Source organism: Trachinotus anak, unplaced genomic scaffold (genome assembly GCF_046630095.1).
Source record: "Trachinotus anak isolate AG129_WGS33_773 ecotype Australia unplaced genomic scaffold, CSIRO_AGI_Tana_v1 ptg000023l, whole genome shotgun sequence".
NCBI classification, from domain to species: domain Eukaryota; kingdom Metazoa; phylum Chordata; class Actinopteri; order Carangiformes; family Carangidae; genus Trachinotus; species Trachinotus anak.
In genome coordinates this window covers 368,169-393,550 of record NW_027273874.1, presented here as the reverse complement: position 1 = coordinate 393,550, position 25,382 = coordinate 368,169, and the positions used below count along the sequence as shown (strand labels likewise).

The 25,382-nt window shown below is 37.6% G+C and overlaps 2 long non-coding RNA genes across 2 annotated transcripts in view; one reads left to right on the top strand and one right to left on the bottom strand.

Annotated features, from left to right (window-relative positions):
* LOC139606799 (uncharacterized) overlaps window positions 1-24,599 on the top strand; it is a 60,223-nt gene extending 35,624 nt beyond the window's left edge. Inside the window, exon 2 of the long non-coding RNA XR_011684690.1 lies at window positions 24,266-24,599. This is a non-coding gene — a long non-coding RNA (uncharacterized lncRNA). The remainder of the gene's footprint in view (window positions 1-24,265) is intronic.
* On the bottom strand, window positions 20,162-22,646 carry LOC139607258 (uncharacterized). The gene is made up of 5 exons (XR_011684822.1): window positions 22,251-22,646; window positions 21,047-21,106; window positions 20,680-20,951; window positions 20,477-20,541; window positions 20,162-20,359 (listed from the first exon to the last, which is right to left on the bottom strand). It is a non-coding gene; the product is annotated as an uncharacterized lncRNA (long non-coding RNA).
* Window positions 24,600-25,382: the final 783 nt, after the last annotated feature.

Here is a 25,382-nt window from a genome sequence, read left to right as displayed (position 1 = left end):
TGACGGATTATTTGTTTCTGTGAAAAAACAAATATGGAACAGTATGAAGAAAAATGGAAAAATACATCATAATAGCCAAGGCTTCTTGTTCCAATTTGCTTTGTATTAATGTGTAAAAATTCACAGTTAAAGTGTTGCTTTAACAAAAAACTCAAAGCTCTATTGGAGTAAGAGTTAGGGCTACTGTTTACTTACCAACTATTTGGATGGAGCTGGCTTCAATAGTCAGATTGAAGGTTTGGTTGGGGTTGGACACAGCTTCTACTAATGTGTTTGCAACATCAGTAGCCTGTGGGATTTCTGCAGGTGTAGCAGTTTGGTTAAACTCAATCCCCACCACTGCTTCAGTATTTCCCGTTTGAGTTGTGACATCAGCTGGTCTGCATCAAAAAAGAACATATCCCTTAACATTGACAAGGTCTACCTATGTGTAATGATTCCATTTTTTGCCATCGTTAACATTTCAAACTCTAATATTGATGACCACAAGCCGGGAAATGAAGCAAAGTCAGTTAGTTTCTCAAATATGAAAATGTTACCTAAACCGTAGGACAAAAGTGCGGATGAAAAGAAAGCCAAATCTTGCCCTGTAGATGATATCACACTGTGGGAAGGAAACAAATACAAAAATATGATCAAATTAAAAATACAGCGTTCTCCAATTTCAATGAAAAACAACTGCAAACTGCCTTAGGGCAACTAGAAAATGAATGAGTAGTGTGAGCATTTCAAAGTTGTACTCACGAATGTTACAACTCTTGTCTCAAGAGCCTGAAACTGAGCGCTGTTTGGATTAGTGAGTTCTTCTGTGAATGGTTGTGCCAAGATTGCTGCAAGAACCACAACTGGTGGAGGAGCTGCAGTTGTTGTTGCCAAACCTCCAGTGGTGGTTGTATTTACTGCACTTGCAGATGTAGTATTCAAAGCGGGCGCTGCTGTTGTTAGATTTGATGGATTGTTTGTTTCTGTAAAAAAACAAATATGGAACAGTATGAAGAAAAATGGAAAAATACATCATAATAGCCAAGGCTTCTTGTTCCAATTTGCTTTGTATTAATGTGTAAAAATTCACAGTTAAAGTGTTGCTTTAACAAAACAATCAAAGCTCTATTGGAGTAAGAGTTAGGGCTACTGTTTACTTACCAACTATTTGGATGGAGCTGGCTTCAATAGTCAGATTGAAGGTTTGGTTGGGGTTGGACACAGCTTCTACTAATGTGTTTGCAACATCAGTAGCCTGTGGGATTTCTGCAGGTGTAGCAGTTTGGTTAAACTCAATCCCCACCACTGCTTCAGTATTTCCCGTTTGAGTTGTGACATCAGCTGGTCTGCATCAAAAAAGAACATATCCCTTAACATTGACAAGGTCTACCTATGTGTAATTATTCCATTTTTTGCCATGGTTAACATTTCAAACTCTAATATTGATGACCACAAGCTGGGAAGTGAAGCAAAGTCAGTTAGTTTCTCAAATATGAAAATGTTACCTAAACCGTAGGACAAAAGTGCGGATGAAAAGAAAGCCAAATCTTGCCCTGTAGATGATATCACACTGTGGGAAGGAAACAAATACAAAAATATGATCAAATTAAAAATACAGCGTTCTCCAATTTCAATGAAAAACAACTGCAAACTCACTAAGGGCAACTAGAAAATGAATGAGTAGTGTGAGCATTTCAAAGTTGTACTCACGAATGTTACAACTCTTGTCTCAAGAGCCTGAAACTGAGCGCTGTTTGGATTAGTGAGTTCTTCTGTGAATGGTTGTGCCAAGGTTGCTGCAAGAACCACAACTGGTGGAGGAGCTGCAGTTGTTGTTGCCAAACCTCCAGCGGTGGTTGTATTTACTGCACTTGCAGCTGTAGTATTCAAAGCGGGCGCTGCTGTTGTTAGATTTGATGGATTGTTTGTTTCTGTAAACAAACAAATATGGAACAGTATGAAGAAAAATGGAAAAATACATCATAATAGCCAAGGCTTCTTGTTCCAATTTGCTTTGTATTAATGTGTAAAAATTCACAGTTAAAGTGTTGCTTTAACAAAAAACTCAAAGCTCTATTGGAGTAAGAGTTAGGGCTACTGTTTACTTACCAACTATTTGGATGGAGCTGGCTTCAATAGTCAGATTGAAGGTTTGGTTGGGGTTGGACACAGCTTCTACTAATGTGTTTGCAACATCAGTAGCCTGTGGGATTTCTGCAGGTGTAGCAGTTTGGTTAAACTCAATCCCCACCACTGCTTCAGTATTTCCCGTTTGAGTTGTGACATCAGCTGGTCTGCATCAAAAAAGAACATATCCCTATGTGTAATGATTCCATTTTTTGCCATGGTTAACATTTCAAACTCTAATATTGATGACCACAAGCTGGGAAATGAAGCAAAGTCAGTTAGTTTCTCAAATATGAAAATGTTACCTAAACCGTAGGACAAAAGTGCGGATGAAAAGAAAGCCAAATCTTGCCCTGTAGATGATATCACACTGTGGGAAGGAAACAAATACAAAAATATGATCAAATTAAAAATACAGCGTTCTCCAATTTCAATGAAAAACAACTGCAAACTCACTAAGGGCAACTAGAAAATGAATGAGTAGTGTGAGCATTTCAAAGTTGTACTCACGAATGTTACAACTCTTGTCTCAAGAGCCTGAAACTGAGCGCTGTTTGGATTAGTGAGTTCTTCTGTAAATGGTTGTGCCAAGATTGCTGCAAGAACCACAACTGGTGGAGGAGCTGCAGTTGTTGTTGCCAAACCTCCAGTGGTGGTTGTATTTACTGCACTTGCAGATGTAGTATTCAAAGCGGGCGCTGCTGTTGTTAAATTTGATGGATTATTTGTTTCTGTAAAAAAACAAATATGGAACAGTATGAAGAAAAATGGAAAAATACATCATAATAGCCAAGGCTTCTTGTTCCAATTTGCTTTGTATTAATGTGTAAAAATTCACAGTTAAAGTGTTGCTTTAACAAAACAATCAAAGCTCTATTGGAGTAAGAGTTAGGGCTACTGTTTACTTACCAACTATTTGGATGGAGCTGGCTTCAATAGTCAGATTGAAGGTTTGGTTGGGGTTGGACACAGCTTCTACTAATGTGTTTGCAACATCAGTAGCCTGTGGGATTTCTGCAGGTGTAGCAGTTTGGTTAAACTCAATCCCCACCACTGCTTCAGTATTTCCCGTTTGAGTTGTGACATCAGCTGGTCTGCATCAAAAAAGAACATATCCCTTAACATTGACAAGGTCTACCTATGTGTAATGATTCCATTTTTTGCCATGGTTAACATTTCAAGCTCTAATATTGATGACCACAAGCTGGGAAGTGAAGCAAAGTCAGTTAGTTTCTCAAATATGAAAATGTTACCTAAACCGTATGACAAAAGTGCGGATGAAAAGAAAGCCAAATCTTGCCCTGTAGATGATATCACACTGTGGGAAGGAAACAAATACAAAAATATGATCAAATTAAAAATACAGCGTTCTCCAATTTCAATGAAAAACAACTGCAAACTACCTTAGGGCAACTAGAAAATGAATGAGTAGTGTGAGCATTTCAAAGTTGTACTCACGAATATTACAACTCTTGTCTCAAGAGCCTGAAACTGAGCGCTGTTTGGATTAGTGAGTTCTTCTGTGAATGGTTGTGCCAAGGTTGCTGCAAGAACCACAACTGGTGGAGGAGCTGCAGTTGTTGTTGCCAAACCTCCAGTGGTGGTTGTATTTACTGCACTTGCAGCTGTAGTATTCAAAGCGGGCGCTGCTGTTGTTAGATTTGATGGATTATTTGTTTCTGTCAAAAAAACAAATATGGAACAGTATGAAGAAAAATGGAAAAATACATCATAATAGCCAAGGCTTCTTGTTCCAATTTGCTTTGTATTAATGTGTAAAAATTCACAGTTAAAGTGTTGCTTTAACAAAAAACTCAAAGCTCTATTGGAGTAAGACTTAGGGCTACTGTTTACTTACCAACTATTTGGATGGAGCTGGCTTCAATAGTCAGATTGAAGGTTTGGTTGGGGTTGGACACAGCTTCTACTAATGTGTTTGCAACATCAGTAGCCTGTGGGATTTCTGCAGGTGTAGCAGTTTGGTTAAACTCAATCCCCACCACTGCTTCAGTATTTCCCGTTTGAGTTGTGACATCAGCTGGTCTGCATCAAAAAAGAACATATCCCTTAACATTGACAAGGTCTACCTATGTGTAATGATTCCATTTTTTGCCATGGTTAACATTTCAAGCTCTAATATTGATGACCACAAGCTGGGAAGTGAAGCAAAGTCAGTTAGTTTCTCAAATATGAAAATGTTACCTAAACCGTAGGACAAAAGTGCGGATGAAAAGAAAGCCAAATCTTGCCCTGTAGATGATATCACACTGTGGGAAGGAAACAAATACAAAAATATGATCAAATTAAAAATACAGCGTTCTCCAATTTCAATGAAAAACAACTGCAAACTACCTTAGGGCAACTAGAAAATGAATGAGTAGTGTGAGCATTTCAAAGTTGTACTCACGAATGTTACAACTCTTGTCTCAAGAGCCTGAAACTGAGCGCTGTTTGGATTAGTGAGTTCTTCTGTGAATGGTTGTGCCAAGGTTGCTGCAAGAACCACAACTGGTGGAGGAGCTGCAGTTGTTGTTGCCAAACCTCCAGTGGTGGTTGTATTTACTGCACTTGCAGCTGTAGTATTCAAAGCGGGCGCTGCTGTTGTTAGATTTGATGGATTATTTGTTTCTGTAAACAAACAAATATGGAACAGTATGAAGAAAAATGGAAAAATACATCATAATAGCCAAGGCTTCTTGTTCCAATTTGCTTTGTATTAATGTGTAAAAATTCACAGTTAAAGTGTTGCTTTAACAAAACAATCAAAACTCTATTGGAGTAAGAGTTAGGGCTACTGTTTACTTACCAACTATTTGGATGGAGCTGGCTTCAATAGTCAGATTGAAGGTTTGGTTGGGGTTGGACACAGCTTCTACTAATGTGTTTGCAACATCAGTAGCCTGTGGGATTTCTGCAGGTGTAGCAGTTTGGTTAAACTCAATCCCCACCACTGCTTCAGTATTTCCCGTTTGAGTTGTGACATCAGCTGGTCTGCATCAAAAAAGAACATATCCCTATGTGTAATGATTCCATTTTTTGCCATGGTTAACATTTCAAGCTCTAATATTGATGACCACAAGCTGGGAAATGAAGCAAAGTCAGTTAGTTTCTCAAATATGAAAATGTTACCTAAACCGTATGACAAAAGTGCGGATGAAAAGAAAGCCAAATCTTGCCCTGTAGATGATATCACACTGTGGGAAGGAAACAAATACAAAAATATGATCAAATTAAAAATACAGTGTTCTCCAATTTCAATGAAAAACAACTGCAAACTACCTTAGGGCAACTAGAAAATGAATGAGTAGTGTGAGCATTTCAAAGTTGTACTCACGAATGTTACAACTCTTGTCTCAAGAGCCTGAAACTGAGCGCTGTTTGGATTAGTGAGTTCTTCTGTGAATGGTTGTGCCAAGGTTGCTGCAAGAACCACAACTGGTGGAGGAGCTGCAGTTGTTGTTGCCAAACCTCCAGTGGTGGTTGTATTTACTGCACTTGCAGCTGTAGTATTCAAAGCGGGCGCTGCTGTTGTTAAATTTGATGGATTATTTGTTTCTGTAAAAAAACAAATATGGAACAGTATGAAGAAAAATGGAAAAATACATCATAATAGCCAAGGCTTCTTGTTCCAATTTGCTTTGTATTAATGTGTAAAAATTGACAGTTAAAGTGTTGCTTTAACAAAACAATCAAAGCTCTATTGGAGTAAGAGTTAGGGCTACTGTTTACTTACCAACTATTTGGATGGAGCTGGCTTCAATAGTCAGATTGAAGGTTTGGTTGGGGTTGGACACAGCGTCTACTAATGTGTTTGCAACATCAGTAGCCTGTGGGATTTCTGCAGGTGTAGCAGTTTGGTTAAACTCAATCCCCACCACTGCTTCAGTATTTCCCGTTTGAGTTGTGACATCAGCTGGTCTGCATCAAAAAAGAACATATCCCTATGTGTAATGATTCCATTTTTTGCCATGGTTAACATTTCAAGCTCTAATATTGATGACCACAAGCTGGGAAATGAAGCAAAGTCAGTTAGTTTCTCAAATATGAAAATGTTACCTAAACCGTAGGACAAAAGTGCGGATGAAAAGAAAGCCAAATCTTGCCCTGTAGATGATATCACACTGTGGGAAGGAAACAAATACAAAAATATGATCAAATTAAAAATACAGCGTTCTCCAATTTCAATGAAAAACAACTGCAAACTCACTAAGGGCAACTAGAAAATGAATGAGTAGTGTGAGCATTTCAAAGTTGTACTCACGAATGTTACAACTCTTGTCTCAAGAGCCTGAAACTGAGCGCTGTTTGGATTAGTGAGTTCTTCTGTGAATGGTTGTGCCAAGGTTGCTGCAAGAACCACAACTGGTGGAGGAGCTGCAGTTGTTGTTGCCAAACCTCCAGTGGTGGTTGTATTTACTGCACTTGCAGCTGTAGTATTCAAAGCGGGCGCTGCTGTTGTTAAATTTGATGGATTGTTTGTTTCTGTAAACAAACAAATATGGAACAGTATGAAGAAAAATGGAAAAATACATCATAATAGCCAAGGCTTCTTGTTCCAATTTGCTTTGTATTAATGTGTAAAAATTCACAGTTAAAGTGTTGCTTTAACAAAACAATCAAAGCTCTATTGGAGTAAGAGTTAGGGCTACTGTTTTCTTACCAACTATTTGGATGGAGCTGGCTTCAATAGTCAGATTGAAGGTTTGGTTGGGGTTGGACACAGCTTCTACTAATGTGTTTGCAACATCAGTAGCCTGTGGGATTTCTGCAGGTGTAGCAGTTTGGTTAAACTCAATCCCCACCACTGCTTCAGTATTTCCCGTTTGAGTTGTGACATCAGATGGTCTGCATCAAAAAAGAACATATCCCTTAACATTGACAAGGTCTACCTATGTGTAATGATTCCATTTTTTGCCATTGTTAACATTTCAAACTCTAATATTGATGACCACAAGCTGGGAAGTGAAGCAAAGTCAGTTAGTTTCTCAAATATGAAAATGTTACCTAAACCGTAGGACAAAAGTGCGGATGAAAAGAAAGCCAAATCTTGCCCTGTAGATGATATCACACTGTGGGAAGGAAACAAATACAAAAATATGATCAAATTAAAAATACAGCGTTCTCCAATTTCAATGAAAAACAACTGCAAACTCACTAAGGGCAACTAGAAAATGAATGAGTAGTGTGAGCATTTCAAAGTTGTACTCACAAATGTTACAACTCTTGTCTCAAGAGCCTGAAACTGAGCGCTGTTTGGATTAGTGAGTTCTTCTGTGAATGGTTGTGCCAAGGTTGCTGCAAGAACCACAACTGGTGGAGGAGCTGCAGTTGTTGTTGCCAAACCTCCAGTGGTGGTTGTATTTACTGCACTTGCAGCTGTAGTATTCAAAGCGGGCGCTGCTGTTGTTAGATTTGATGGATTATTTGTTTCTGTAAACAAACAAATATGGAACAGTATGAAGAAAAATGGAAAAATACATCATAATAGCCAAGGCTTCTTGTTCCAATTTGCTTTGTATTAATGTGTAAAAATTGACAGTTAAAGTGTTGCTTTAACAAAACAATCAAAACTCTATTGGAGTAAGAGTTAGGGCTACTGTTTACTTACCAACTATTTGGATGGAGCTGGCTTCAATAGTCAGATTGAAGGTTTGGTTGGGGTTGGACACAGCTTCTACTAATGTGTTTGCAACATCAGTAGCCTGTGGGATTTCTGCAGGTGTAGCAGTTTGGTTAAACTCAATCCCCACCACTGCTTCAGTATTTCCCGTTTGAGTTGTGACATCAGCTGGTCTGCATCAAAAAAGAACATATCCCTATGTGTAATGATTCCATTTTTTGCCATGGTTAACATTTCAAGCTCTAATATTGATGACCACAAGCTGGGAAATGAAGCAAAGTCAGTTAGTTTCTCAAATATGAAAATGTTACCTAAACCGTAGGACAAAAGTGCGGATGAAAAGAAAGCCAAATCTTGCCCTGTAGATGATATCACACTGTGGGAAGGAAACAAATACAAAAATATGATCAAATTAAAAATACAGCGTTCTCCAATTTCAATGAAAAACAACTGCAAACTCACTAAGGGCAACTAGAAAATGAATGAGTAGTGTGAGCATTTCAAAGTTGTACTCACGAATGTTACAACTCTTGTCTCAAGAGCCTGAAACTGAGCGCTGTTTGGATTAGTGAGTTCTTCTGTGAATGGTTGTGCCAAGGTTGCTGCAAGAACCACAACTGGTGGAGGAGCTGCAGTTGTTGTTGCCAAACCTCCAGTGGTGGTTGTATTTACTGCACTTGCAGCTGTAGTATTCAAAGCGGGCGCTGCTGTTGTTAGATTTGATGGATTATTTGTTTCTGTAAAAAAACAAATATGGAACAGTATGAAGAAAAATGGAAAAATACATCATAATAGCCAAGGCTTCTTGTTCCAATTTGCTTTGTATTAATGTGTAAAAATTCACAGTTAAAGTGTTGCTTTAACAAAACAATCAAAACTCTATTGGAGTAAGAGTTAGGGCTACTGTTTACTTACCAACTATTTGGATGGAGCTGGCTTCAATAGTCAGATTGAAGGTTTGGTTGGGGTTGGACACAGCGTCTACTAATGTGTTTGCAACATCAGTAGCCTGTGGGATTTCTGCAGGTGTAGCAGTTTGGTTAAACTCAATCCCCACCACTGCTTCAGTATTTCCCGTTTGAGTTGTGACATCAGCTGGTCTGCATCAAAAAAGAACATATCCCTATGTGTAATGATTCCATTTTTTGCCATGGTTAACATTTCAAACTCTAATATTGATGACCACAAGCCGGGAAATGAAGCAAAGTCAGTTAGTTTCTCAAATATGAAAATGTTACCTAAACCGTAGGACAAAAGTGCGGATGAAAAGAAAGCCAAATCTTGCCCTGTAGATGATATCACACTGTGGGAAGGAAACAAATACAAAAATATGATCAAATTAAAAATACAGCGTTCTCCAATTTCAATGAAAAACAACTGCAAACTCACTAAGGGCAACTAGAAAATGAATGAGTAGTGTGAGCATTTCAAAGTTGTACTCACGAATGTTACAACTCTTGTCTCAAGAGCCTGAAACTGAGCGCTGTTTGGATTAGTGAGTTCTTCTGTGAATGGTTGTGCCAAGGTTGCTGCAAGAACCACAACTGGTGGAGGAGCTGCAGTTGTTGTTGCCAAACCTCCAGTGGTGGTTGTATTTACTGCACTTGCAGCTGTAGTATTCAAAGCGGGCGCTGCTGTTGTTAGATTTGATGGATTATTTGTTTCTGTAAAAAAACAAATATGGAACAGTATGAAGAAAAATGGAAAAATACATCATAATAGCCAAGGCTTCTTGTTCCAATTTGCTTTGTATTAATGTGTAAAAATTGACAGTTAAAGTGTTGCTTTAACAAAACAATCAAAGCTCTATTGGAGTAAGAGTTAGGGCTACTGTTTACTTACCAACTATTTGGATGGAGCTGGCTTCAATAGTCAGATTGAAGGTTTGGTTGGGGTTGGACACAGCTTCTACTAATGTGTTTGCAACATCAGTAGCCTGTGGGATTTCTGCAGGTGTAGCAGTTTGGTTAAACTCAATCCCCACCACTGCTTCAGTATTTCCCGTTTGAGTTGTGACATCAGCTGGTCTGCATCAAAAAAGAACATATCCCTATGTGTAATGATTCAATTTTTTGCCATGGTTAACATTTCAAGCTCTAATATTGATGACCACAAGCTGGGAAATGAAGCAAAGTCAGTTAGTTTCTCAAATATGAAAATGTTACCTAAACCGTAGGACAAAAGTGCGGATGAAAAGAAAGCCAAATCTTGCCCTGTAGATGATATCACACTGTGGGAAGGAAACAAATACAAAAATATGATCAAATTAAAAATACAGCGTTCTCCAATTTCAATGAAAAACAACTGCAAACTCACTAAGGGCAACTAGAAAATGAATGAGTAGTGTGAGCATTTCAAAGTTGTACTCACGAATGTTACAACTCTTGTCTCAAGAGCCTGAAACTGAGCGCTGTTTGGATTAGTGAGTTCTTCTGTGAATGGTTGTGCCAAGGTTGCTGCAAGAACCACAACTGGTGGAGGAGCTGCAGTTGTTGTTGCCAAACCTCCAGTGGTGGTTGTATTTACTGCACTTGCAGCTGTAGTATTCAAAGCGGGCGCTGCTGTTGTTAGATTTGATGGATTATTTGTTTCTGTAAACAAACAAATATGGAACAGTATGAAGAAAAATGGAAAAATACATCATAATAGCCAAGGCTTCTTGTTCCAATTTGCTTTGTATTAATGTGTAAAAATTGACAGTTAAAGTGTTGCTTTAACAAAACAATCAAAACTCTATTGGAGTAAGAGTTAGGGCTACTGTTTACTTACCAACTATTTGGATGGAGCTGGCTTCAATAGTCAGATTGAAGGTTTGGTTGGGGTTGGACACAGCTTCTACTAATGTGTTTGCAACATCAGTAGCCTGTGGGATTTCTGCAGGTGTAGCAGTTTGGTTAAACTCAATCCCCACCACTGCTTCAGTATTTCCCGTTTGAGTTGTGACATCAGCTGGTCTGCATCAAAAAAGAACATATCCCTATGTGTAATGATTCCATTTTTTGCCATGGTTAACATTTCAAACTCTAATATTGATGACCACAAGCTGGGAAATGAAGCAAAGTCAGTTAGTTTCTCAAATATGAAAATGTTACCTAAACCGTAGGACAAAAGTGCGGATGAAAAGAAAGCCAAATCTTGCCCTGTAGATGATATCACACTGTGGGAAGGAAACAAATACAAAAATATGATCAAATTAAAAATACAGCGTTCTCCAATTTCAATGAAAAACAACTGCAAACTCACTAAGGGCAACTAGAAAATGAATGAGTAGTGTGAGCATTTCAAAGTTGTACTCACGAATGTTACAACTCTTGTCTCAAGAGCCTGAAACTGAGCGCTGTTTGGATTAGTGAGTTCTTCTGTGAATGGTTGTGCCAAGGTTGCTGCAAGAACCACAACTGGTGGAGGAGCTGCAGTTGTTGTTGCCAAACCTCCAGTGGTGGTTGTATTTACTGCACTTGCAGCTGTAGTATTCAAAGCGGGCGCTGCTGTTGTTAAATTTGATGGATTGTTTGTTTCTGTAAACAAACAAATATGGAACAGTATGAAGAAAAATGGAAAAATACATCATAATAGCCAAGGCTTCTTGTTCCAATTTGCTTTGTATTAATGTGTAAAAATTGACAGTTAAAGTGTTGCTTTAACAAAACAATCAAAGCTCTATTGGAGTAAGAGTTAGGGCTACTGTTTTCTTACCAACTATTTGGATGGAGCTGGCTTCAATAGTCAGATTGAAGGTTTGGTTGGGGTTGGACACAGCTTCTACTAATGTGTTTGCAACATCAGTAGCCTGTGGGATTTCTGCAGGTGTAGCAGTTTGGTTAAACTCAATCCCCACCACTGCTTCAGTATTTCCCGTTTGAGTTGTGACATCAGCTGGTCTGCATCAAAAAAGAACATATCCCTTAACATTGACAAGGTCTACCTATGTGTAATGATTCCATTTTTTGCCATTGTTAACATTTCAAACTCTAATATTGATGACCACAAGCTGGGAAGTGAAGCAAAGTCAGTTAGTTTCTCAAATATGAAAATGTTACCTAAACCGTAGGACAAAAGTACGGATGAAAAGAAAGCCAAATCTTGCCCTGTAGATGATATCACACTGTGGGAAGGAAACAAATACAAAAATATGATCAAATTAAAAATACAGCGTTCTCCAATTTCAATGAAAAACAACTGCAAACTCACTAAGGGCAACTAGAAAATGAATGAGTAGTGTGAGCATTTCAAAGTTGTACTCACGAATGTTACAACTCTTGTCTCAAGAGCCTGAAACTGAGCGCTGTTTGGATTAGTGAGTTCTTCTGTGAATGGTTGTGCCAAGGTTGCTGCAAGAACCACAACTGGTGGAGGAGCTGCAGTTGTTGTTGCCAAACCTCCAGTGGTGGTTGTATTTACTGCACTTGCAGCTGTAGTATTCAAAGCGGGCGCTGCTGTTGTTAGATTTGATGGATTATTTGTTTCTGTAAACAAACAAATATGGAACAGTATGAAGAAAAATGGAAAAATACATCATAATAGCCAAGGCTTCTTGTTCCAATTTGCTTTGTATTAATGTGTAAAAATTCACAGTTAAAGTGTTGCTTTAACAAAACAATCAAAACTCTATTGGAGTAAGAGTTAGGGCTACTGTTTACTTACCAACTATTTGGATGGAGCTGGCTTCAATAGTCAGATTGAAGGTTTGGTTGGGGTTGGACACAGCTTCTACTAATGTGTTTGCAACATCAGTAGCCTGTGGGATTTCTGCAGGTGTAGCAGTTTGGTTAAACTCAATCCCCACCACTGCTTCAGTATTTCCCGTTTGAGTTGTGACATCAGCTGGTCTGCATCAAAAAAGAACATATCCCTATGTGTAATGATTCAATTTTTTGCCATGGTTAACATTTCAAGCTCTAATATTGATGACCACAAGCTGGGAAATGAAGCAAAGTCAGTTAGTTTCTCAAATATGAAAATGTTACCTAAACCGTAGGACAAAAGTGCGGATGAAAAGAAAGCCAAATCTTGCCCTGTAGATGATATCACACTGTGGGAAGGAAACAAATACAAAAATATGATCAAATTAAAAATACAGCGTTCTCCAATTTCAATGAAAAACAACTGCAAACTCACTAAGGGCAACTAGAAAATGAATGAGTAGTGTGAGCATTTCAAAGTTGTACTCACGAATGTTACAACTCTTGTCTCAAGAGCCTGAAACTGAGCGCTGTTTGGATTAGTGAGTTCTTCTGTGAATGGTTGTGCCAAGGTTGCTGCAAGAACCACAACTGGTGGAGGAGCTGCAGTTGTTGTTGCCAAACCTCCAGTGGTGGTTGTATTTACTGCACTTGCAGCTGTAGTATTCAAAGCGGGCGCTGCTGTTGTTAGATTTGATGGATTATTTGTTTCTGTAAACAAACAAATATGGAACAGTATGAAGAAAAATGGAAAAATACATCATAATAGCCAAGGCTTCTTGTTCCAATTTGCTTTGTATTAATGTGTAAAAATTGACAGTTAAAGTGTTGCTTTAACAAAACAATCAAAGCTCTATTGGAGTAAGAGTTAGGGCTACTGTTTACTTACCAACTATTTGGATGGAGCTGGCTTCAATAGTCAGATTGAAGGTTTGGTTGGGGTTGGACACAGCGTCTACTAATGTGTTTGCAACATCAGTAGCCTGTGGGATTTCTGCAGGTGTAGCAGTTTGGTTAAACTCAATCCCCACCACTGCTTCAGTATTTCCCGTTTGAGTTGTGACATCAGCTGGTCTGCATCAAAAAAGAACATATCCCTATGTGTAATGATTCCATTTTTTGCCATGGTTAACATTTCAAACTCTAATATTGATGACCACAAGCCGGGAAATGAAGCAAAGTCAGTTAGTTTCTCAAATATGAAAATGTTACCTAAACCGTAGGACAAAAGTGCGGATGAAAAGAAAGCCAAATCTTGCCCTGTAGATGATATCACACTGTGGGAAGGAAACAAATACAAAAATATGATCAAATTAAAAATACAGCGTTCTCCAATTTCAATGAAAAACAACTGCAAACTCACTAAGGGCAACTAGAAAATGAATGAGTAGTGTGAGCATTTCAAAGTTGTACTCACGAATGTTACAACTCTTGTCTCAAGAGCCTGAAACTGAGCGCTGTTTGGATTAGTGAGTTCTTCTGTGAATGGTTGTGCCAAGGTTGCTGCAAGAACCACAACTGGTGGAGGAGCTGCAGTTGTTGTTGCCAAACCTCCAGTGGTGGTTGTATTTACTGCACTTGCAGCTGTAGTATTCAAAGCGGGCGCTGCTGTTGTTAGATTTGATGGATTATTTGTTTCTGTAAAAAAACAAATATGGAACAGTATGAAGAAAAATGGAAAAATACATCATAATAGCCAAGGCTTCTTGTTCCAATTTGCTTTGTATTAATGTGTAAAAATTCACAGTTAAAGTGTTGCTTTAACAAAACAATCAAAGCTCTATTGGAGTAAGAGTTAGGGCTACTGTTTACTTACCAACTATTTGGATGGAGCTGGCTTCAATAGTCAGATTGAAGGTTTGGTTGGGGTTGGACACAGCGTCTACTAATGTGTTTGCAACATCAGTAGCCTGTGGGATTTCTGCAGGTGTAGCAGTTTGGTTAAACTCAATCCCCACCACTGCTTCAGTATTTCCTGTTTGAGTTGTGACATCAGCTGGTCTGCATCAAAAAAGAACATATCCCTATGTGTAATGATTCCATTTTTTGCCATGGTTAACATTTCAAACTCTAATATTGATGACCACAAGCCGGGAAATGAAGCAAAGTCAGTTAGTTTCTCAAATATGAAAATGTTACCTAAACCGTAGGACAAAAGTGCGGATGAAAAGAAAGCCAAATCTTGCCCTGTAGATGATATCACACTGTGGGAAGGAAACAAATACAAAAATATGATCAAATTAAAAATACAGCGTTCTCCAATTTCAATGAAAAACAACTGCAAACTCACTAAGGGCAACTAGAAAATGAATGAGTAGTGTGAGCATTTCAAAGTTGTACTCACGAATGTTACAACTCTTGTCTCAAGAGCCTGAAACTGAGCGCTGTTTGGATTAGTGAGTTCTTCTGTAAATGGTTGTGCCAAGGTTGCTGCAAGAACCACAACTGGTGGAGGAGCTGCAGTTGTTGCCAAACCTCCAGTGGTGGTTGTATTTACTGCATTTGCAGCTGTAGTATTCAAAGCGGGCGCTGCTGTTGTTAGATTTGATGGATTATTTGTTTCTGTAAAAAAACAAATATGGAACAGTATGAAGAAAAATGGAAAAATACATCATAATAGCCAAGGCTTCTTGTTCCAATTTGCTTTGTATTAATGTGTAAAAATTCACAGTTAAAGTGTTGCTTTAACAAAAAACTCAAAGCTCTATTGGAGTAAGAGTTAGGGCTACTGTTTACTTACCAACTATTTGGATGGAGCTGGCTTCAATAGTCAGATTGAAGGTTTGGTTGGGGTTGGACACAGCTTCTACTAATGTGTTTGCAACATCAGTAGCCTGTGGGATTTCTGCAGGTGTAGCAGTTTGGTTAAACTCAATCCCCACCACTGCTTCAGTATTTCCCGTTTGAGTTGTGACATCAGCTGGTCTGCATCAAAAAAGAACATATCCCTATGTGTAATTATTCCATTTTTTGCCATGGTTAACATTTCAAGCTCTAATATTGATGACCACAAGCTGGGAAATGAAGCAAAGTCAGTTAGTTTCTCAAATATGAAAATGTTACCTAAACCGTAGGACAAAAGTGCGGATGAAAAGAAAGCCAAATCTTGCCCTGTAGATGATATCACACTGTGGGAAGGAAACAAATACAAAAATATGATCAAATTAAAAATACAGCGTTCTCCAATTTCAATGAAAAACAACTGCAAACTACCTTAGGGCAACTAGAAAATGAATGAGTAGTGTGAGCCTTTCAAAGTTGTACTCACGAATGTTACAACTCTTGTCTCAAGAGCCTGAAACTGAGCGCTGTTTGGATTAGTGAGTTCTTCTGTAAATGGTTGTGCCAAGGTTGCTGCAAGAACCACAACTGGTGGAGGAGCTGCAGTTGTTGTTGCCAAACCTCCAGTGGTGGTTGTATTTACTGCACTTGCAGCTGTAGTATTCAAAGCGGGCGCTGCTGTTGTTAAATTTGATGGATTATTTGTTTCTGTAAAAAAACAAATATGGAACAGTATGAAGAAAAATGGAAAAATACATCATAATAGCCAAGGCTTCTTGTTCCAATTTGCTTTGTATTAATGTGTAAAAATTGACAGTTAAAGTGTTGCTTTAACAAAACAATCAAAGCTCTATTGGAGTAAGAGTTAGGGCTACTGTTTACTTACCAACTATTTGGATGGAGCTGGCTTCAATAGTCAGATTGAAGGTTTGGTTGGGGTTGGACACAGCTTCTACTAATGTGTTTGCAACATCAGTAGCCTGTGGGATTTCTGCAGGTGTAGCAGTTTGGTTAAACTCAATCCCCACCACTGCTTCAGTATTTCCCGTTTGAGTTGTGACATCAGCTGGTCTGCATCAAAAAAGAACATATCCCTATGTGTAATTATTCCATTTTTTGCCATGGTTAACATTTCAAACTCTAATATTGATGACCACAAGCTGGGAAGTGAAGCAAAGTCAGTTAGTTTCTCAAATATGAAAATGTTACCTAAACCGTAGGACAAAAGTGCGGATGAAAAGAAAGCCAAATCTTGCCCTGTAGATGATATCACACTGTGGGAAGGAAACAAATACAAAAATATGATCAAATTAAAAATACAGCGTTCTCCAATTTCAATGAAAAACAACTGCAAACTCACTAAGGGCAACTAGAAAATGAATGAGTAGTGTGAGCATTTCAAAGTTGTACTCACGAATGTTACAACTCTTGTCTCAAGAGCCTGAAACTGAGCGCTGTTTGGATTAGTGAGTTCTTCTGTAAATGGTTGTGCCAAGGTTGCTGCAAGAACCACAACTGGTGGAGGAGCTGCAGTTGTTGTTGCCAAACCTCCAGTGGTGGTTGTATTTACTGCACTTGCAGCTGTAGTATTCAAAGCGGGCGCTGCTGTTGTTAGATTTGATGGATTATTTGTTTCTGTAAAAAAACAAATATGGAACAGTATGAAGAAAAATGGAAAAATACATCATAATAGCCAAGGCTTCTTGTTCCAATTTGCTTTGTATTAATGTGTAAAAATTCACAGTTAAAGTGTTGCTTTAACAAAACAATCAAAGCTCTATTGGAGTAAGAGTTAGGGCTACTGTTTACTTACCAACTATTTGGATGGAGCTGGCTTCAATAGTCAGATTGAAGGTTTGGTTGGGGTTGGACACAGCTTCTACTAATGTGTTTGCAACATCAGTAGCCTGTGGGATTTCTGCAGGTGTAGCAGTTTGGTTAAACTCAATCCCCACCACTGCTTCAGTATTTCCCGTTTGAGTTGTGACATCAGCTGGTCTGCATCAAAAAAGAACATATCCCTTAACATTGACAAGGTCTACCTATGTGTAATGATTCCATTTTTTGCCATGGTTAACATTTCAAACTCTAATATTGATGACCACAAGCTGGGAAATGAAGCAAAGTCAGTTAGTTTCTCAAATATGAAAATGTTACCTAAACCGTAGGACAAAAGTGCGGATGAAAAGAAAGCCAAATCTTGCCCTGTAGATGATATCACACTGTGGGAAGGAAACACATACAAAAATATGATCAAATTAAAAATACAGCGTTCTCCAATTTCAATGAAAAACAACTGCAAACTGCCTTAGGGCAACTAGAAAATGAATGAGTAGTGTGAGCATTTCAAAGTTGTACTCACGAATGTTACAACTCTTGTCTCAAGAGCCTGAAACTGAGCGCTGTTTGGATTAGTGAGTTCTTCTGTGAATGGTTGTGCCAAGGTTGCTGCAAGAACCACAACTGGTGGAGGAGCTGCAGTTGTTGTTGCCAAACCTCCAGTGGTGGTTGTATTTACTGCACTTGCAGATGTAGTATTCAAAGCGGGCGCTGGGGTTGTTAAATTTGATGGATTATTTGTTTCTGTAAAAAAAAAAATATGGAACAGTATGAAGAAAAATTGAAAAATACATCATAATAGCCAAGGCTTCTTGTTCCAATTTGCTTTGTATTAATGTGTAAAAATTGACAGTTAAAGTGTTGCTTTAACAAAACAATCAAAGCTCTATTGGAGTAAGAGTTAGGGCTACTGTTTTCTTACCAACTATTTGGATGGAGCTGGCTTCAATAGTCAGATTGAAGGTTTGGTTGGGGTTGGACACAGCTTCTACTAATGTGTTTGCAACATCAGTAGCCTGTGGGATTTCTGCAGGTGTAGCAGTTTGGTTAAACTCAATCCCCACCACTGCTTCAGTATTTCCCGTTTGAGTTGTGACATCAGCTGGTCTGCATCAAAAAAGAACATATCCCTTAACATTGACAAGGTCTACCTATGTGTAATGATTCCATTTTTTGCCATTGTTAACATTTCAAACTCTAATATTGATGACCACAAGCTGGGAAGTGAAGCAAAGTCAGTTAGTTTCTCAAATATGAAAATGTTACCTAAACCGTAGGACAAAAGTGCGGATGAAAAGAAAGCCAAATCTTGCCCTGTAGATGATATCACACTGTGGGAAGGAAACAAATACAAAAATATGATCAAATTAAAAATACAGCGTTCTCCAATTTCAATGAAAAACAACTGCAAACTCACTAAGGGCAACTAGAAAATGAATGAGTAGTGTGAGCATTTCAAAGTTGTACTCACGAATGTTACAACTCTTGTCTCAAGAGCCTGAAACTGAGCGCTGTTTGGATTAGTGAGTTCTTCTGTGAATGGTTGTGCCAAGGTTGCTGCAAGAACCACAACTGGTGGAGGAGCTGCAGTTGTTGTTGCCAAACCTCCAGTGGTGGTTGTATTTACTGCACTTGCAGCTGTAGTATTCAAAGCGGGCGCTGCTGTTGTTAGATTTGATGGATTATTTGTTTCTGTAAAAAAACAAATATGGAACAGTATGAAGAAAAATGGAAAAATACATCATAATAGCCAAGGCTTCTTGTTCCAATTTGCTTTGTATTAATGTGTAAAAATTCACAGTTAAAGTGTTGCTTTAACAAAACAATCAAAGCTCTATTGGAGTAAGAGTTAGGGCTACTGTTTACTTACCAACTATTTGGATGGAGCTGGCTTCAATAGTCAGATTGAAGGTTTGGTTGGGGTTGGACACAGCTTCTACTAATGTGTTTGCAACATCAGTAGCCTGTGGGATTTCTGCAGGTGTAGCAGTTTGGTTAAACTCAATCCCCACCACTGCTTCAGTATTTCCCGTTTGAGTTGTGACATCAGCTGGTCTGCATCAAAAAAGAACATATCCCTATGTGTAATGATTCCATTTTTTGCCATGGTTAACATTTCAAACTCTAATATTGATGACCACAAGCTGGGAAATGAAGCAAAGTCAGTTAGTTTCTCAAATATGAAAATGTTACCTAAACCGTAGGACAAAAGTGCGGATGAAAAGAAAGCCAAATCTTGCCCTGTAGATGATATCACACTGTGGGAAGGAAACAAATACAAAAATATGATCAAATTAAAAATACAGCGTTCTCCAATTTCAATGAAAAACAACTGCAAACTCACTAAGGGCAACTAGAAAATGAATGAGTAGTGTGAGCATTTCAAAGTTGTACTCACGAATGTTACAACTCTTGTCTCAAGAGCCTGAAACTGAGCGCTGTTTGGATTAGTGAGTTCTTCTGTGAATGGTTGTGCCAAGGTTGCTGCAAGAACCACAACTGGTGGAGGAGCTGCAGTTGTTGTTGCCAAACCTCCAGTGGTGGTTGTATTTACTGCACTTGCAGATGTAGTATTCAAAGCGGGCGCTGCTGTTGTTAGATTTGATGGATTATTTGTTTCTGTAAACAAACAAATATGGAACAGTATGAAGAAAAATGGCCGAGGCTTCTTGGCATTTATATTCAATAGTCTGATAGATACTGTAATATTTTTATTTTTTTCTGATACTAGTATTTTATTTTTCAGTGTGTAAGAGATTACAGTTGATGTCTTGGTTCTCACATAATAATCATTATTGTATATTTTCTTTGTTGACACAGAAATGTGTTAAAAAGGCATTAAGCAAGGAATTAGTCATAAATCTGACAGCAAAGTTATGAATGAATAGGAAGGCGACAGTCATCCTATATACCCTATTCCTTAATTGTAGGAAGACATGGGGTTAGACTGGGTTAGTTGTCTTCACATGAAATTCTGGAATATGTCCAAAATTATCCTAATACAACTCATACAAAGAAATGACTTAAAATTTTTGATTGACACAGAATGGTTCATTGTGAGTTTAAAAAAAAGAAGAAAAAGAAATTAAACAAACAACTTATATCCTCTATTATTGTAACATTTCAGGCTACTGTTTACTTACGAGCTACTTGGATGGAGCTGGCTATTACAGTGATATAAATGGTGCTGTTGGGTTTGGATGTAGCTTCAACTAATGTGTTTACAACAACATTAGCCTGTGGGATTTCTGCACTTGTAGCATTTTGCCTGAACTCAATCCCCACCACTGCTACAGTTTTGTTTGCACGTGTTGTGACTACTTCTCGTCTGCATCAAAAAAGCACACATCTTTTAACATTAATAGGTTACACATTTGTGTAATTATGTCATATTTTGTAATTATTAACTTTAAAATTGAAATATTCCCAAATATGAAAACTTTACCTAAACTCTTTGACGAAAATGCCAACAAAAAGACTGCCAAATTTTGCCTTAAAGATGAAATTGCACTGTGGGACAGAAGCAAACAGAAAAATATTACATTATTGATATAACAAATAAATAATACAGTGTCCTCCAATTGAAATAAAAAACTTAATAACCTTGAAAAATAATGAGTAACTGGTCCATTTCAATTTTTTACTCACCGCTGTTACAACTCTTGTCGCAAGAGCCTGAAATTCAGTGCTGTTTGGATCAGTGAGCCCCTCTACATACGGATCTGTCAAGGTAGCTATGAGAACCACAAGTCCTGCAGGAGCTACTGCTGTAGTAGTATTAGTTGTTGAACCTTCCTTTGTGTTTGAGTCAACCGTTGTTGTTGATGCTTCAGTTGTTGTTGACGCTGTAGTTGTTGTAGTTGTTGGTCCAACATTTGTGATTTGTGCAGCCGCTGGTATAGCAGCAAGCTCAATGACCACTATTTGTAAAAAAGTATTAATGTATTTATAATAGCATTCTTTTTGTAAAGCACTGTGAGCACCTTCACTTATATTACATGAATCACTAACTTACCAGTAAGTATCAGCAAACCTGATAAGCTGGGTCCAAAACCCATTGCGTCTACTCTTTAACCTGCAATATTTGACAGGATAGGAAAAAAAAAAACATAGTATGAACCACAGACTTCTTAATATATTTAATTTTATGACAACTAAAACTGTCTGATGATTCTTTTTTATAACTTAAATTAGGATAGTTCCAGTTTTTTTTAAAACAGTAATTAATTAAATTGTTTTGCTGATTTGTGAACTTTTGCATCAAATTTCAGTTTCTGAGGGCACCTGCCGTACCAAGCACAGAATGTAATTATTCATTCCATACACATGACTGTAATTATACACTGTATAACATACACATAGTGTGTGTGTATTTAAATGTATAGCATTTATAGCATCTCTAAAAGTACATATGTCAAATACACACGTGAAATACCTGTTACCTGTATTAATTTGTCTTAATGACTTCAGACTGTATAAACATAGCATCAAGCAGGGATGAAAAAACAATGGTCTTACAACTACTAATTCACGTATATAGATATTATGAGGGTGTAGGTATGGGACTTCGATGCTTGGGGCCGTTCCACCCCTCAGCAGGCTAACCATAAGCTTCATCGACATTTTCTTTCAAATGTCACTCTGATAATTTTTGACATAAATCGTAAAACATAAACTGTAAACTGGCATCGCTATGTGAGTGTTGCACAACGGTCCAACAACACTGCAAAACAGCCAATTCAAATAATAATGTTTGAATTTACATATGAGTTGTTTAAATATAGTAGTAGTAGTTGTAGTAATATAGTAACATATATATATGGAAGGGCAAACACTCAAAACAATCTGTGTGAAATGTGTATCATAATTAGAAAGCAGGCTTTAATACGCAGAGTAAGCTTAAAAGCAATCTCGGCATGGTAAACATTTTATATTGCAAGTTAAAACAGATTTTCTCTTAACATTCATAAACATGTATCTAAAACTATACAAACTGTATTTACGTGTGCTGAATGCGATAACTCGTCCGTTAATCTACTTTTCCTTCATCATAGTTGTAGGATGGAAAATACAGGAAATATCATTAAAAAATGCCAAAATAATGTATAATATGCAATCAAAAACAAATTATACTAAAGCATAAAATAAAACACAAAATAATGTAATTCAATGAAAAATATTTGTATTTAGAATTTAATTCGACACAAAAATGTACTTACTGTAAGCAATGTTTAAAATGCATTAATAATATTCCTCTCATAAAGTCTATGAATGTTGTGCCAGTGCACATTTGTGTGATGCCACCTGTTTGCTGAAACCTTTATACATTGTTAAAAGAATGTGACCTGATAGGCGGTCACATTTTCTGGAATTGTTTCAAAGCAAACAAAGGGATGGGTGTTGTACCACTTATATAAGATTTGTAAAAATAAGCTTTACAGTGCAAATACATAGTTGGCCAGGGCATATTGGTGCACCTGTACATTTTTATATTATTATATTATTATGTCCCTCATCATAAAAATTTAGTTATTTGAAGTCTTGTGTTTAAGTACAAGCCAGTCATGTTTTAACATGACATGATAAAACAGTTCAATGCGGAATCCAAATTTAGTATCGACCCAGCCTCTGTTCAGATCAACATTATCAAAATTCTTTTTTGATGACTACTGCAGATTACTGCAAGAGTCACACACTGATTGTAGACAAATAAAGAAAATGAAAAAGAATAGCGACAAAACATGACAGTTTATAAAGGCATAAATATTTGAGTTTATTCAAGGTGTAATTAATTGCAGTGCTTTAAACAGCAAATGTATTTGTTTCAAAAGACTTAAAAAATAAACAACATTAGACAGAAAAGAAAAATAAACGCATATTTTACAGGTAGATGAGACCACAAAACATCACAGTAATAAAGTCAATAAACAAAACTCAATATGGAAGAAAGTGGGCCTAAAAAACATGATACATCAGTGAATAAAAGTAAGACTGATAACCCTAAGTGAATTGTGGATGAGATGACAATGGAAACTAGGAACAAAGACTTGGCGTAACAAAAACAAATTAAAAAAAAAAAAATTGAAACAATGAATTTTTTTATTTAATTCTCAATCATGTTTGTTTGCAGCACATGTTTTTGTTTTGTATTTTGTGAATATATCATGTTAAAAGTAGAAGATTAATGTTATCTTCGAAAAGGACAAAGTGTATAAACACATTATGTATCTGCACAAAATGGGACATGACTGGCATAAGTACCACAAATATGTAGTAGGAAACACCCTGGGCGTCACTGAGCGCACAGTTTACTCTCACATTTCTTTGTTCAACCATCCATGGCATTGGTAGCTGAGTGTTATATCTATTTGTGGTTGTACATTGTGTCTTTGAAAGTCACCGTTTAGGCTACTTAACAGTCTATTCTACATAATCAATGGACAGCTGAGCTGAGAAAACTAACAAATACATGGTGTTATTGTAGATATTGATGGTGCACATTCAGAAATTTTTTTGTTTTAGTGATGAAGTGGCTGCTTGAACTGATTTTTCAACAGGTTAAGCTATTGCTGTGCTAGAAAAGACACTGTTGTCACTGATACCGTATTTTACTGATACAGCACTTTGTGCTGCTTCAGAGTTTGTGTGTTGTGTCAGGGTCTCAGTTGATTCTGTCTTTGCTTGTCTTTGTTTTGTTTGGTGTTGCTGTGGTAAATGCGATAGTTCTGTTGCTGTTGTAGATAAGGTTGTTAGAAAGAGAGAACCTTCATTTGAGGCTGAAGTTATATTCATCCCTGATAATGTTCTGATTACTTCCCCGAGGGGAATGTTCCCCAACATCAAAACTCTGGCTGAAGTGGTGCCAATAATTCAAGTTTGTATTGTGGAAACTGAGAGAGTGTTCAGCCTTCAGATTTCAAATGTAGAGATTTGGAGTCATAAAATGTAATATGCACCTTTCAATACTATCAAACTGACATCTTCAAAGAAGCTTCAGTACACTGATGAGCATAAACCTAACTAAACAAGACGAGGTTAAAACCGAGTATATGGCTGGACTGCCTATGGTCAAATCCTGATTTTATGAGTGCAACATTGTCTGACAAAATCCCCAACACATAAATTAAAGACAAAGACTGTGCTGCAATTTTGGCTGAATTTACTCATGAAATGATCACTCAGAGAGACGGTTAGAAGAGACATACTATCTTTCTCTTTTTTAATGTTTTTTCAGGCTGCGAGAGAGAGAGAGAGAGAGAAGATGACAAAGGGCCACCGGCTGGACTCGAACCCAGGCCACCGAAGCAAAGGCTAATCCCAAATGGTACATTTCACCAGTTGAAGCCACCGGGACACCCCGAGACAGACTATCTTTCCAATTTTGTCTCAAAACTCCAACTCAGTGATGTGGCACTCAGCTGACTAATGATAGAAATATGATTACTCAGTAAATCAGACATCCCTTAAGGTGTCTCATGAAACCAGTTCTTCAAGCTACAATCACATCTATCAGTCCATCTCATAGCTGTAAAAACAACATAAAATAAAATCTGTTCATTGAAAAGTAATGCTGTATGTGGGTGACAGTGAATTTAAATAAGCAATTAAGTAAGAGGGAAGATTTCAGTGTTTGCAAATAAGTTATTTCTTGTAATAGCCCTGAATAGTCTGACAATTGAGCCTGAGCATGATGAGCGTGATGTGTTTTTGGTAAAAAATAACAAAACAATGGTTAGGTGTTGTTTTTAGGGAGCTGTTAACTATTCCTTACTATTGAAAGTACTTCAGTTTGCTGGAAACATGCTCTAATATTAGCTGATAATAGCCTGACAGCCTGACAGTGACATTTGACATTTTTACTTGCCTCTGAAAGAGAAGTAGACTACATCCCCAGATCAGCTGCAGAGATGCTTCATACAGGTGCTTCAGGGAAAGTGAATTATGGATTCTACAAAGACAAAGTGAGGTCATCCTACTTTCTTAGCCCGTGTTCCACAGTAATAGCTCTAACAACATGTAAGTTGCGCCTTGTGTCAAAAACATTTGAGAGTCTTTTTTTTTTTTTTTTAACAACCTGTTTTTTCTAGGTGTGTTAGTGTCATTCTGATGTCCTGACTCACCTGCTGCTAGAGCAACAGGGTCAGAGAGCAGATTCAGGTTAAGGCAAAGCTACTTTTTTAAAATAGCACCTTTCAGCAACAAGCCATTTCAATGCTTTGCTTTGCTTTGCATATGACAATAAATTATATGAACACAAAACAATGTAAAAACACACTTAGGATTGTAGAATTAAATCGAAGATAAAAATGTGCTAAAATAGAATCAACCATTAAAGCAGAAGAATAAAAGAA